We start from the raw sequence: 15,073 nt of genomic DNA, 5'->3' as shown, positions 1-15,073 counted from the left end.
CACCTATGCCATTTTTTAAGCCCACAGTTCAGCGGCCATTACATCCATTCAGACTGTTGTACAACCATCACTGCCACCCACCTCCAGAACCTTTCCGCTTTCCCAAACTGAACTCTGTCCCCATTAAAAACCAACTTCCCGGGATGTCTGGGTGGCTCAGTCAGTTCAGTGTCCGCCTTCGGCTCAGGTCATGATCCCAGAGTTCTGGATTGAGTCTCACATTGGACTCCCTGCTCAGCGGGGAGCCTTCTTCTCCCTCTGCCTCTTCCTGTGCTCCCCCTGCTTGTGCTCACTCATGTGCTCTCTCTCTCTGACATATAAATAAATAAAATCTTAAAAAAAAAAAATGAAAAAGAATACTTCCCATCCCTTCCCCCACAACCCCTGGCACCTACCATTCTTTCTGTCTCTAGAAATGTGACTGCTCGCTTAAGTTTTTTAACTTGTGTGGGTGTTTTGTTTTGTTTTCACTGTAACAGCAACTAAAAAAATATCTGTGTCTACCCTACCATTGACATGGAAAGGTATTACTACACCATTGAGTGACAACAGAGCTTACAGACCACGTAGCCAGTTTTCAGTAAAATATGTGTAACAGTATAGAAGACATCTGTGTATGAAGAGAAAAAGAAGATGAAGAACATACAAAAAATGTGAACAGTGATTATTTCTGGGTAACGTGATTATCAGTGATTTTATACTAAGGGGTGGGTTGGTGGGTGGATTGGCTTTCTGTTTATTCACACGGTAGAATTTTTCAACAAAGACCATGCATTGGTTACAAAGTAAAGTACGTTTTCTAAGAACAAAAAAATCAGGAAGCAAGCTAGCTCGCTACAGTAATGACCAGCACTGGGTCTTCCGAGCTAGAGTGAGTAGCTGTTTGCTCTGGGGAATCCATCTGACCCAGATTAGCAAGCAGGCGATCTCTACATTCAGATCTGACTCACTTCTGTTTCTTGCCACCCACTGTTAACGGTGTGTTCTTGATATTTTCACTACAAGTATTCTCACCACAACCCTGGAAAGTAGCAAGGAAGGGACCCGCCCGAGGAAGAAGGTAGAAGAAAGGAGTACTGGGGCAGGAAGGTCAGGGAGGCCAGGGCTGTGGGCAGGACTCCACCCACAGAGGGGACCCCCAGGAGAACACACACTTCATTCCCTCCCATCTGGGGTCCCCAGACCCTCAGAAGGTTCCGTGGGCCAAGCTGCTCCCATCCCACCCCCCAGGCCAAGGTCCTTTTGGCCAAAACTGAGAGCCTGTGGGGGGTGGGGGAGTCCTCCCCAGCAGCAGCCATGCAGGTGGGACCCATGGAGTCACACACCTTTGCCTTTTGTGGTATCATTCCATTTGTTTCACAGGCCCTTGTGCCAAATGACATGGTAAGTGAGCCCCGGCTGTGAAAGTGAATTGGTGAGCAGAGTGGGGACAGAGCGACCTACTCCCAGATGGTATGACATGAACCCTGTGTCCCTGCCCCCAAGAGGAAGGGACCACCCCATGCCACTCAGAGTCTCCTCTCTCTGGCCTGGGCCCTCTCCCAACACCCTCCATCCACAAACCACCCTGGGGTGAGAGGACAATCCTGTGTTCCTCAAAGGGCCACCTCACTGGTGTCCCAAGATATCTGTGTATGGAGCAGAAGGGCCAAGGAGGCTCCTCCATGCAAGGCCAGTGACAGTGACAGCCCCAGCTCCCCTCGCACTGGGTAGGCCAGGCCTGCTGCTGAAGGGGTCCTCAGACTGCAACTTCCCACAGAGGCCAGGCCCCAACTGAAGGAATGCTCCCAGCTGCACCACTTCCTGGAGGTCCCACCTGCACCCTGACCTATCTGTGAGCCCAGAAACACCAGCACCTTCCCCTGTCTGAGGCCTGGCTGAGACCTGGTTTCCTCACTGAGGGGACAGAGGGGGGTGGAGGGTGAACATCCTGGCCTGACCTCACCACAGCAGAGACCGACTACTGCTAGGGACTTTTTTTTACTTCTCTTTCTGCGCAAATCTTCGCCTGTCAGGACGTATGTGGCAGGAACACTGAGGCCACCAGCCCACCTGTGGCTGATCTCTAGGGCCTCCACCCATGTGGGACATAAAAGACCTCATTATGTTTTCATCCTAAGGAAGAGTTCAGCTTTTCTCTTCGCTTTTGTTGTTCTTTCACAGTGACACACAGTGGCCTACAGCTGGCATGGTAGGTCATGTGCCAGCACTCAGGGGTGGGGGACCCCACATGGGAAGGGGAGAGCTGTCCTGTGGCCTCACAGCACATTCCAGACTGACACCTACCCTCTACCTAGTCAACCTCTCAGGGTCACATGCACCACAGAGGTCAGCTGACAGAACCCCACGTCAGGCTTACGGTGACAATCCGATGACAAATTTCAGTTTCCTGTGAAACCCCTGTCTCAGCATACTGGGACCTTTCAGATGTATTTGAGGTATTGACAATAAATAAGAGGTACAGGGATGCCTGGGGGTGCTCAGTCAGTTGAGTGACTGCCTTCGGCTCAGGTCATGATCCCAGGTTCCTGGGATAAAGCCCCCTGTGGTGAGCTCCCTGCTCAGCAGAGAGCCTGCTTCTCCTTCTATCCCTCCCCCTTCTAGTGTTCTCTGATTTGCTCACTATCTCAGATAAATAGATAAAAGTCTGTAATAAATAAATAAATAAATAAGAGGCAAAACATCTCCACTTCTCTTCTTGTGTTGCTGATGCCGCATCCAAGTCAGAAGGTGGGCAGTGGGGACGCCTGGGTGGCTCAGTTGGTTAAGCAGCTGCCTTTGGCTCAGGTCATGATCCCAGCGTCCTGGGATGGAGTCCCACATCTGGCTCCTTGCTCCGCAGGGAGCCTGCTTCTCCCTCTGCCTCTGCCTTCCACTCTGTCTGCCTGTGCTCGCTCTCACTCACTCTCTCTCTGATAAATAAATAAATAAATAAAATCTTTAAAAAGAAAAAAAAAAAAAAGAAGAAGGTGGGCAGTGGGCCTGGGTGGGCCTCCCTTCCCACCATCAAAACCCAGAGAGGGAGACAACGTAGCTTTTCTACGTTTCATGCCTGGCGACCTGATCTCTCATGGCTGGCCAGATATGATGCCCACTCTTCAGGCTGCCACATCCGCATGCTTATTGAAGTAAAAATAGAATATCGATGACAGGATGGGGCAAAACGTTAGTGAGAAAGGGCTGTCACAAACATTAAATCTCCCCGCAGGTTTCCTGTCTGCCAAGGGGAGGCTGGCACCATGCTGGGTGATGTCACTCCTACGACTGAGCTCTAAGTGCAGCTTTGTGCTTTTTTCCCCTGAGATTATATTCTCAAAAAGTGATTCTACACACATCACGATTCCACAGCATCATGAAGTCCAAAAATATAAATTGTAATCATAGAGTAGAACCGAGCATAAGGGTGGGGAAGCTCCCCTCAGTTTCCAGGTCCAGCCACTACTGCTCCCACCTTGTGCCGAGGGCTAGTTTCTTAACCCTGAGAATCATTTGCATCTATCTGTGGAGTCCTGTCCCAGGACTGCCTCGGACTCAGTGGGATAAGATAGGTAAAACCTCCAGCCTGGGGACGGAGACAGGGCATAGACTATGCAAACAGTCAACCTCTGCCCTCTGTCCCTGCCCAAAACATGCAGAGAAAGAACCTCTGACTCCCAATTTAGGGGCTGTGAAGGAAGTATTTGGAGTGAATGGCTATGGTCAGCATTTTTTTTTTTTTAAGATTTTATTTATTTATTTGACAGACAGAGATCACAAGTAGGCAGAGAGGCAGGCAGAGAGAGAAGGGGAAGCAGGCTCCCTGCTGAGCAGAGAGCCCAATGCAGGGCTCGATCCCAGGACCCTGGGATCATGACCTGAGCCGAAGGCAGAGGCTTTAACCCACTGAGCCACCCAGGTGCCCTGGTCAGCATTTTAAATGCTTGAATGGAAACTGTGACTGTCAGCAGGCAATGGCACAGTCTCGGAAGGCACCATGGCTGTGGGGCAAAGTAATAGGGAACCTAGCAGGAAGAGAGGTGCAACCTGCTTCTGCCTGCCTGTGCCATCAGCAACCAACCTTGTCACACACGGGAAGACAGGTAGCTTGGGGTGCCCTCTGCCAAGACTCCCAGGGATGGGGAGGGGTTGCCAGGGTCTGAAGTTTCAGTGGCTGTGAGCAGTGAGGGATGGACATATATGTTCTCAGAAAAATTAAATCAGAGTCTGGATGTTTTTGAAAGTTCCCTGGAGGAACTTTACAGAGGGATATGAGTTGGGTTTCAGGCTTAAGTGTTTGGTTTCTGGCTTTGTGACAGCATTTCCCATGCTTCCCATCAGTCGGGGTTGGGATCCCTGGCCAGGTAACCATTCTGCCTCATGTGACAAGTGAGATGAGGACCCATACCCCAACTCCCATAGAACAGCCATGAGGATGAAATGCGCAAGCACGAGACAGTGAAAAGCTATTATTCTTATTTCCTGTGGCTATCATCACCTTCCGCAACCACAGGTCAGGCTCTGTCCTAAGTGCTTTCTCATATGCATGACCTGTTTTTTTCTAAAGATTTTATTTTCAGGTAATCTCTGCATGCAACACAAGGCTCAAATTTATAAGAGTCACATGTTCTAAGGACTGAGCCAGCCAGGCACCTCTATGCATGGCATATTTAATTCAGGAAACACTTGAGCAAAGGGGACTCTGTCAATGAGCTCTTTCCTCAGTGAGCACAACCTGGAAATCCCTCCCTCCCTTCACAGCCCTCACGATAAATAGTGATGTAATAATTATATGTGCATTCTTACTCTTCAGCTGACTCATGAGGCTGAAATGGATCCTTCTAGAACAAATAAAAGTGACTCAGCCATAACTAAAGAACCCTAGTGCCAGCTGGCATATCAGTGACAAACAGCTTTCTGGGCCCTCTTTTTTCCTTCCCCTTTTAATCTCTGGGCTGGCCCCTCCTGGATATCCAAAGTCCAACACCGATACACACACTTACACACACACACACACACACACACACACACACACAAACACAGAGCACTCAAAACTCCCAACTCAAGCTAGATAAAAATTAAGTAACTCTGAGGGAATAACCTCCTAATGGACCTTCCTAATTACTCTATCTCTGGTTCTCCGTTGGACCTGTACTCTATCAGCTGCTAAAATGATTTACCCTTCCTCATTCATTCATTTATTCATTCAGTCATTGTATTAGCCTCTGAGGATGCCATCCATTAACAAAACTGACATGATGTCAACATTAAACTAGTTAAATAAGAGATTTCTAATTATCAACTGGGAGAAGTTCTCTGGTGAAAACTAACACGCACACAGGGAGGGGTACCCGACAGACTGATTTATACGGCTTAGCCAGGGAAGGCTTCTGAGGGCAGATACCATTTCAGCAGAGACTCAAATGATGGAACGAATTAGCCATGGGAAGATACAAGGGAGTCAGGGAGGAATGAGCCTTCTAAGGAGAACGTATGCAAAGGTCCTGGGGCAGAAAATAGCTTGGTATATCTCCTCAGATGAAGAATGACTCTAGTGGCTGAGCTGAATGAATGAAGGGAAAGTGACACAGATGAGATGAAAGTGCTGGGCAAGTGTTAGGCTATGTGAGACCCCGCAGGCCATGATTAGATAGAACCTCATCATCAACTCCCGTGAACTGAAGTAACCTATAGGTAAGACATTGCTTACCAAACAGTCCTTTTCTCCCTCTCATACCCAGTCTCCCTTGCAAGTAAGCTGGGTCCACATGACTAGTTCTGGCCAATGGGTTTTAAGCGGAAATGCTACCATCACTTTCTGGAGGAAGCAATGAAGAGCCAGTGAGTCTCCTTTCAGGCCTCTCTTTCCCAGTCACACTGACCCTGGAGGCCGTGTGTTCAAGAAGACAGAGCCAGCTCCAAGAACGCAGGAGGCAGCACTGTACTTTCAGAAAGTAGTCTGTGTAGGGGGCACCTGGGTGGCTCAGTGGGTTAAGCCTCTGCCTTCGGCTCAGGTCATGATCTCAGGGTCCTGGGATTGAGCCCCACATCGGGCTCTCTGCTCAGCAGGGAGCCTGCTTCCCCCCCCCCCTGCCTGCCTCTCTGCCTACTTATGATCTCTCTCAGTCAAATTAATTAATTAATTAATTTTTTAAAAAAGAAATTAGTCTGTGTTGTGTTGAATAACAGAGATTTCAGACTTTATCTGTTACTGCAACATAACCTAGCCTATCCTGGGTAATGGATGATCTCAATGAGTGTTCAAAACTTGCAACCCACAGGAGCCTAATTACACTAGCTTAGCACCAAGCAGGGGTTCAGCCAAAGGGCAGCTCCTTTCATTCCAGCTCTCACCTCTCCTCTCTAAAAAATTGGGGACTAATTTAGATGCATTGCGCATATGTTCTATTCATTTTCACACAACCCCCCAAAATCCCCACAGTGATTAAAGCCTAGCTGTGTTCCAGTGGAGTAACTAATGTGTGGAAAGAAAGTCAGGTGACCTGTCCTGAGCCACCAGCACTAACTTTTTTTTTTTTAAGATTTTATTTAGTTATTTGACAGAGAGAGCACAAGTAGGCAGAGTGGCAGGCAAAGGGGAGGGAAAAGCTCAGCTCCCCACTGAGCAGAGCCCAACATGGGGCTTGATCCCAGAATCCTGGGATCATGACCTGAGCCAAAGGCAGCCACTTAACTGACTGAGCCACCTGGGTGCCCCATCAGCACTAACTTTTTTTTTTTTTTTAAGATTTTATTTATTTATTTGACAGACAGAGATCACAAGTAGGCAGAGAGGCAGGCAGAGAGAGAGAGAAGGAAGCAGGCTCCCCATGGAGCAGAGAGCCCGATGTGGGGCTTGATCCCAGGTCACTGGGTTCATGACCTGAGCCGAAGGCAGAGGCTTTAACCCACTGAGCCACCCAGGCGCCCCCGCCCTAACTTAAAATCCTCACAACCTCTTATGTTTTGCAGCTTCCCGGTTTATAAGAATAGACAGGGCAATATGTGTACCTATTTTACAGAGGGGAAAAGTGAGACCTGATGCCATCCAGTGACCTACCCCAGTAGGTTTTCAGGTCAATTAGACCTAGGTCCCCACCCCAGCCCATTACTTACTAACAAGGAGGCTTTCAGCATGTTAGTTAATCTCTGAGCCTCTGTTTCACATCTATAAAAGGGGAATAATAAGATTTATGAGGTAAGATTTCTACCTGGCACATGTTTAGCACATATTAAGTGCTAAATACAAGTTATAACTAGAACCAAATAGACAGACTCCTGGCCTGGGGGGTCTTGGCCAAACATACTGCCACCTCCGGGGCAATTCTCCAGTGGCCCTGAATTCTAGCCATGCATTGTCATTCTCTTGCTTGAAAAGGGGCAGATATTGGGAAGCCTTCCAAGAGAGCAAAAGTACCAGCCCCATCTGGCCCTTGCAACAGCTCAGGCTCTTTGGGAAAGAGAAAAATTATTTTGTTTCCCTTTAGGCAACAGCCAAAAATTCCCCATTCAGTGACAGCCCAGCTCCAGGAAGGAAATGACTCTGGCTGAGACACCAAACCAAACATTAGAAAACATCAAGGTTGCACAACCAAATGAGATTGTGTGAAAACTGCGAAAGTCAAAAGAAAACTCTCAGGAAGATGGTAGCAGCAGGAGCAAAGATAAAACCCTGGTCACCTCCCAATCCCTTCACAGATTCCAGAAGCTTCCTGTACTCCTACTCAGAACCTCACAGGCCCCTATTCCACACAGTGGCCAGAACAATGGGCATACTTCAGGCACAAGCCCTCCAAGATCTTCCCTTTCCTCCCTGAGAAAGCAGCCCCTTGACTGCGGCCTGCGAGAACTCAGGTGGCCTGACTCTGCACCATGTCCCCTCCCCAGGTTCAGGCTGCCGCACTGTCCTCCTGCTGAGGCCCCCATGGCCTCCATTTGGGTCCTCAAACATCACCCCTTCCCACCTCTGGGCCTTTGCATGTGCTGTGCCCTCTGCCTAGAAATGATCAGTGGTCCCTCACTCTCTAGTATCATTTGTCCTTCCACCAGAGGCTCAGGTTTTTTTCCTCAGGGAAACTTCCCCAATAAGATCAAATCCTGCCTCTTCCAGCTCACCACAGCCCTCACCCAGCCCTGTGGGTGGTTGCAGTCTCCGTGTCACCCTCCTGTCAGGATGTGTCTCCCACAGTATACTGCAGGCTCCCTGAGATCCAGGAGCTCGTCTGTATTTTCACTGCCCTGTCCCTAGTACCTAGCAAGTAGGTACTTGAAAAATATTTCTTTAGTTCATCATTGACTCTCTGGCCCAGCTCCCATGTATTTAACACGCTGTGGGGAGGAAGTGAGCAGAATTTTATCTCACAGGTTAGGCACAGCTGGTTCCCAGTCTTCCACAGCTAGAGCCATCTGATCCTCACCATCAGCAGGCTCAGTTCCTAGAACTGCCTTTGGTGTCATTTCATGAGCTCTACAGCTCAGCAGTGATGATAGCTGACCTGCTTCTGGCTGGGAGCCACAGTTCTGAGACTATGACTTCTGCCTTGATCCCTGCTCCTGCGCATACAAGATCCTAAAACTTAGGCTCTGGAGCCTGGCACATAGTCCCCTCCTAAGCCAGGTAGTCTGGAAAAGTCCCTTTCAGGAGTAGGACCTTCATGTTTTAAGCCCCAGGGTGATGGTTAGTCCTGGTCCCCTGCATTAGACTCATCTGATGCTGAATGCTGGCCGGACCCTAAAAATCTGTCCCCGATCCCCCAATCTCTCCATCATGAAGCTCCCTTGAAATGCCCAGCAATGTCACCATGGTCACCATTTCACTAGAGCAGTGATGCCCAAAGTGTGTTGGTTGGTTCTGTGGGACTATTTATAAGCAGCAAATGAAAAGGGGTTCCACAATCAAATGGAATCAAATGGAAAACACTGGCCCAAATAGATCTCTTTGCTGCAGGACTTAACAGAGCCTTAATACAATGGTTTGCATTATGAATCTCCAAGGGTAGGGGGCACTGATAGAGCATACAGGATCCCCCAAGTTTAGTTATTCATGAACCCTTGGTTTGTAGGGGGTATATCTTGCTGGAGCACTCTTCTGAGGCACATGGTTTGGGAAATGCTCCTATAGACTATGATTCGCCATGCAGATGCCTTAAACACACATTACTTTCCCCATCGCAAGATATCTGTCAACCAGGACACAGAGACAGCATTCCCCTTCCTGTCCTGATCCAGAGATTAGGGTTTCATCCAAGACCCAGTTCTTCCCTGTGGGTTTAGCATAGCCTAGAGCTGTGACAACATTCACGGAGGACTACTTTACACCTGGTCTTCGCCCAAAGCTGGAGGATGAAAGTAGAGAGAATGGGGTACAAAAGGGCCAGAGAAAGGACAATAGCATCTTACAAAGGGGAGAATCAACAGGTATTGCCTAGAGCTGAATGGAAAAAGAATCAGAAATGTAAGGATGTTAGTTCAATATTGCAAAAGCAATCTACAGAGGAACTAAAAATTGTGATACAAATGTACTAGAAAGGGGGAGGAACTGTGTATAAGCCAAGTCTTCTTCTTCTAGGAAATTAGTGGTTAATATTCAAATTAATAAATATGAAAAGGACAGTATAAGCACCTTATTTAGAGGTAGTACTAGTATGGCAGAAAATACCCATTGTCCCCATCTTCCTACATTCTAGAAGTTTTAGCTAGACATATGGCTGCCTGACTAAAAAACTGTATTTTCCAGACCAGCAGGAAGTGGACTGTGAAAGCCCAGGCGCCCTCTGTAAGGAAAGCCTCTCTTCAGTTCCCACTTCAGATGAGGCCATAGAGAATAATGAACAGGAAAGCTCCCCCTGCCTCAAAACCTGCCCCCACTCCTCACCAGACTTAGGGCCCCACCACCCCTGGAGTTTCTGAATCAACAAATGAGGTGAGACCCAAGAATTTGCATCTCTAACAAGCTCAAGATGATGCTGATGCTTAGAAGTCTGGGGACCACACTTTGAGAATCCTTGATCTACTGAGAACAAGGGGATGCAGACAGATGGAGCAAACAACTTACTCCCCTGGCCGGGAGGGACCTTGACAACTGCTACCCAGCCAGATCTGTCAACTGTCAACATGAGTGACTACAGCATGTTTCTCATTTCAAATGGGAGAGTTCTGATTGCGGCTTCCTGTTCAGATACCAGCACAAGGTTCTGGGTGTGCTGGGGGAAGGGTAGCAGATAAGTTCTCTTTGGTAGAGAGCTACTGGACCATAGGGGGCTGATCCTGAAGACAACATGTCACCCCAGATCCTGGGCCTTTACCTAAAGGAAGAAACTGATTAGGACCTCTGGCCTGCCTCCCTTGGGGAAAGGATGAGAATGTTTTAGGCGTGAGAAGACAGCTGTATGTGGATATTTGGGTGCCCAAAGGGAGAATTATAAGAAGACTCTTGTCCCTCCAATATTTATTCCTTCCTCCTCTAGTGTAATAGAAGCTTTTGTTGTGCACATAATACCCCAGCTACAGATTACATTTCCCAGCCTCCCCTGCAACTAGGTGCCATCACGTGACTAGGTCCTGGCCAATGGCTTGGAAGGCAAGTTAGGCGTGCAACTTGCCTTCCAAGCCTTCTGTGCCAGCTGGAGATGCATGTGAGGCTCAGAGTAGTCCTGTCAGGTGGGAGGGTCAGCCAGGGGTCCAAGACAGCAGAGTATTACAAAAAACAAAACAAAACACAACCCAAAAAATCTGATCCTTGATACCATGATGCTGCCCATTCAGTCTTGGGCAGTTTGGACTGTCAGGAGAGGGAAATAAAGGTCTGTCTTATCTAAAATGTCACTGCCATCTTCCCTTAGTAACAGTAGTGAAACAAAAATGTTAATATAGACAAGTGCCAAGAAATGGCTCAAAGAATAAAAAGGGGTTGACCCTGGCACACAGATATGCCGGAGGAATGGGTGTTTGGGTAGTAAGCCTTTCTGTGCTAATTTATTCTAATTCCTGTAACATTTCATGTTAGGAGTGTGACAAAGAGAGTAACAGTGGTCTTGGCAATGAGGCCCAAGAAAATAGGAACAGACACCCACAGACCCGACTCTTTACACAACCGTACCAGTAGCCAGCCCCAGGACTTGATTTCAAGAGACCAGATACAGTGTGGTTCCCAGCAGATCCCACTCCCCACCTTTCAGCTCAGGCACTGTCTTCAGATGGCCTCTGTCAAATGCAAATATATTATCTGGAGATGCAAGTCTCCAAGGAAGCCAGTTTATATCTAGGACCTCTGATGTGTGTGGTTTTTAAGCACAGTTTTATCCAATCTCTTCTTTGTTTTTTTTTTAATTATTAAAGTCAATTAATTAACATCTAGTGTATTATCAGCTTCAGAGGTACAGTTCAGTGAGTCATCAGCTATATATAATACCCAGTGCTCATTCCATCCCGTGCCCTCCTTAATGCCCACCCACCTTCTCCATCAAATCTATCCTTAAGGGACGCCTGGGTGGCTCAGTTGGTTAAGCAGCTGCCTTCGGCTCAGGTCATGATCCCAGCGTCCTGGGATCGAGTCCCACATCCGGCTCCTTGCTCCGCGGGGAGCCTGCTTCTCCCTCTGCCTCTGCCTGCCACTCTGTCTGCCTGTGCTCGCTCTCTCTCCCTCTCTCTCTCTGATGAATAAATAAAATCTTTAAAAAAAAAAAATCTATCCTTAAAACTCTTTAAGAAGTGGTAGGCAGGGGCACCTGGATGGCTCAGTCAGTGGGGCGTCTGCCTTCGGCTCACACCATAATCCCAGGGTCCTGGGATCAAACTCCAAGTCAGGAGTGGGCCCTGCTTGGGGGGAAGCCTACTTCTCCCTCTCCCACTCCCCCAGCCTGTGTTCCCTCTCTCACTGTCTCTCTGCCAAATAAATAGAATCTTTAACAAAAAAAAAAAAAAAAAAAGAAGAAGAAGAAGAAGAAAAAGAAGAAGCAGTAGGCAGAAGTCGGGTTCTCAAACTGGAAGCAGCTGAGCGAGTTCGTAAACTATCTCCTACAAGTTAATGAAAAATAAGGTTTAAGTAATGTTATAATGAAGGAAGGGGAAACAGCTTTGAGTAGTTGAACTGCAGAAACTGAAAATGCTCCCACAAAGGGGCAGAGATATATGGTATTTTTTTTTAAACTAAGGAAAATAACAAGCTACAGAAAGGGGAAGTGTCCTGCATGGGGACAGAAAGCAATAGTAAGAACACAACCAGGCTCTCAGAAGAACAGCCAGGGGATTTGTGGATGTGGGAACAAGCCTCAGTCTCTCTTCCTCAGGCAAATTTAATCAGTGAGGGGTGGGGGGAAGTTGGGGGGGTGGAGAGGTTTGGGGAACAAAGGTAGACTCGCATAGGCCTGACCAGTTGGAGGCTGCTGGACCAGGACAGCAGGGATCTAAAATGAGAAGCTGACAGAAAAACTATCACTGTTGACTGGAAGCCCAAAGAGGTTTCTGTGAGAAAGGTTAAGAACGAGGGTGCTGGATCCAGACACATCTGGAAGCACCCTCCATCTCTACACGTGACCAGACTTGCACCCTTGGGGGAGTCACGGAGCCATTCTCGGCCTCCATCTCCTCCTTAAAATGCCCACCTCAAGCGCTGTTGGGAGAAGACTGGCACATTGAAAGTGCTCAGTCACTGCGAGCTTAAAACCAAGTGTCACGCTGCCATGAGTGTGTCTCTTTGAAGTTGGCACTATACTGTTTGTTGACCTCAAATCATTAAAAATATGTTCCAGATTAGTCAACTGCCAGGTTTTGACGTCAATGGCAAGTTGCTATGTCCAACCAGAGGCCTTTCCCAATCCCTGGTACTTATCTGTTTTTGGGGCTTGGGACATCCCTTAGCATTCCATCCCAGCCACCCAGGAAGAGACCAAACCAGGGTGTGCTGTAGACGCTGACCCGCCTGCCCAGTCCCCCAAACAGATCGGGCTGGAAACCTGGGCCCCTGGATCCTACTACACTTGTTCCTGTGGCATTACTCCTCCCCCTCCAGCAGCCCCCTCCCTCCTTGCCTCTTTTCCAGCCCATTAGGAGTCTATCATTAATTCTCAAAATGTGAAAAATATTTGGGGTTCGATGCTAATTGTCTCTCCCCATCTTCCAGTGCCAGGCTCTGGGGAGACAGAGACACCAGGGGTCTGCACACGGCTAAACAGGGCGGCTGCCGGTCACACCAGCCGACAAGGTACAAGGGATGATGGGGGGGCCACAGCACCATGAGTGTCCAGAGGGGGCTCTGACGTCAGCCTGCCCACCTCTAGTGGACAAGGAGGGGAGACGGAAGTCCAGGGAAAGGGAGGGACCTTCCAGGTAACAGCAGAGGGCTGAGCCGTGCCACCTCACCCTGTTCTGGAAAAACCACAGGTGCCCCTAGCTGCCCCGGGCACCCCCAGCTGACCAGGATGAGGACCTGGCCTCAGGAGGAGATGTGACGGGAGGGATGCTGTCTGACAGGACTGCAGGGAACCTTCTCGGGACAGAAGGGCTGGTGGGGTAGAGAGGGGTTTCAGGAAGTTCCAGCATGGTGGGGGGGTTGGGGGCTGAGCAGATCATCCCTCCCCCGTCTGAGAATACAGTGAGCTTGGGGAGGCAGCCAGGCAGGAACAGAGGCTGCAGAAGTTTAAGGGTGGTCTTGTCTGGAGATGTGCCCACTCCTGACTTAGAGATTATACTGCTGGGGTTGCAGGGGTTAGCCCAAGTCTCACACCAATGCGTCAGTCCCCTCCGTGTGAACAGGATCCTCCTTCCCCATAACCTGCCCCCAGACACAGACTCTTGCCACCAGAGGAACTGTCCTTCATCTAATGAGATGGTAGCATGTGGGGGAAAGCCTGGCGTCCCCGGATACCCTAAATCCCAGACAGAAGCTAAGTGGCTAAGGGCAAGAGGCAGTCCTGCTCCTGCATTGGCCTTCTATGCCCAATGTGATCTACCCTATGGTGCCCCTGAAAGCCTGGTTTGGGTTTTATCTCTAGATCCCCCCACCTGCAGAGCCACCCCAATGTCCCCTGTTCTCCTGACATCTCTGAGAGGGGAGCCCTCTAAGCCCCCATCTCTCAGTTCCTTGCTTTAGATACTACCTCCCCTCCTCCTGGAAGCCCTCCATGATTCCAAAAGGCCTGAGGTACAATCAGGAAAATGCTCAATCTGGGTCTATTGATTCAGCCACATTATTCCCAGCTCAGGAATCTCAGACAAAACAACATCAGGGCCCACACTGGATCTTCTTCAGGTCTGCAGGGCTCAGAATGTACTGCTCTCTACCTCCCACACTAGCTCTATGCTGATTCCATCAAAGTCCCAAGCTTCCCTGGGCTCTCTTACCTCAACTCTTCACATGGCTGTCTTCTTTCCATTCCTCCGATTTTACCTCCTCAAACTGCCCTTCTGTAGCTAACTCCTACCTGGTTCCTCCAACCCATTATTTTTATTTATTTTCTGGCCTATTGACGATACCTTCACAAGACTATCTCCTCCATGAAGGCAAAGGACCTTTTGCTTTATCCATCACTGTATTCTAGAAACAAGGACCGCACCAGACACTGGGCAAGTGTTCAGAAAGTACCTAAGAAAAGACACGCTTGCCGCCCCCCTACTGAAGGGGGCTTTTTGCGGGAAGGGAGGCCTAGGTGGGAGTAACCCTAACCCACCCTACCTTCTGCTGAGCACTGGATGAACACCAAGTACTTGACATGACTCTACTTCTGCAGCTTTACAGCCTCTCCTAATGGTAGCGAGCAATTACTACCTGCTAGATATGTTCCCATCATTGTTGTAAAAGTGATAGGCGCGTAACTTAGTAATAGTGATACTGATATTAGTCAAAATTTCAAAAGCACAAACTTTCAACCCAGCTATTCCAATGCTAAAAAAAATTATTGTCCAGCTAGACTTACATTGTGCAAAGAGGGTGCATACGTCTAAGGGTACAATACTGTGTCCACGAGAAAACTAAGAAGCAAGCTGAACACCTACCAGCAGCACTGAGGTAAATAAATCAGGGCATGTCTGTCAAAGGAACACAATGCAGTTGTTAAAGAAAGTTCTAATGAGGCACCTGGGTGGCTCAGTCAGTTAAGCA

General features: G+C 48.6%; 1 protein-coding gene across 2 annotated transcripts in view; it reads right to left on the bottom strand.

Moving 5' to 3' along the window:
* Positions 1 to 15,073, bottom strand: part of IRAK2 (interleukin 1 receptor associated kinase 2) — a 59,678-nt gene that overhangs the window by 35,434 nt on the left and 9,171 nt on the right. The gene's annotated exons all lie outside the window — the stretch shown is intronic.

This window comes from Mustela putorius, unplaced genomic scaffold (assembly GCF_011764305.1).
Source record: "Mustela putorius furo isolate JIRA1106 unplaced genomic scaffold, ASM1176430v1.1 tig00003850_pilon_pilon_pilon, whole genome shotgun sequence".
NCBI classification, from domain to species: domain Eukaryota; kingdom Metazoa; phylum Chordata; class Mammalia; order Carnivora; family Mustelidae; genus Mustela; species Mustela putorius.
The sequence above is the reverse complement of the archived record's forward strand: the minus strand, read 5'-3'. Positions and strand labels throughout refer to the sequence as shown.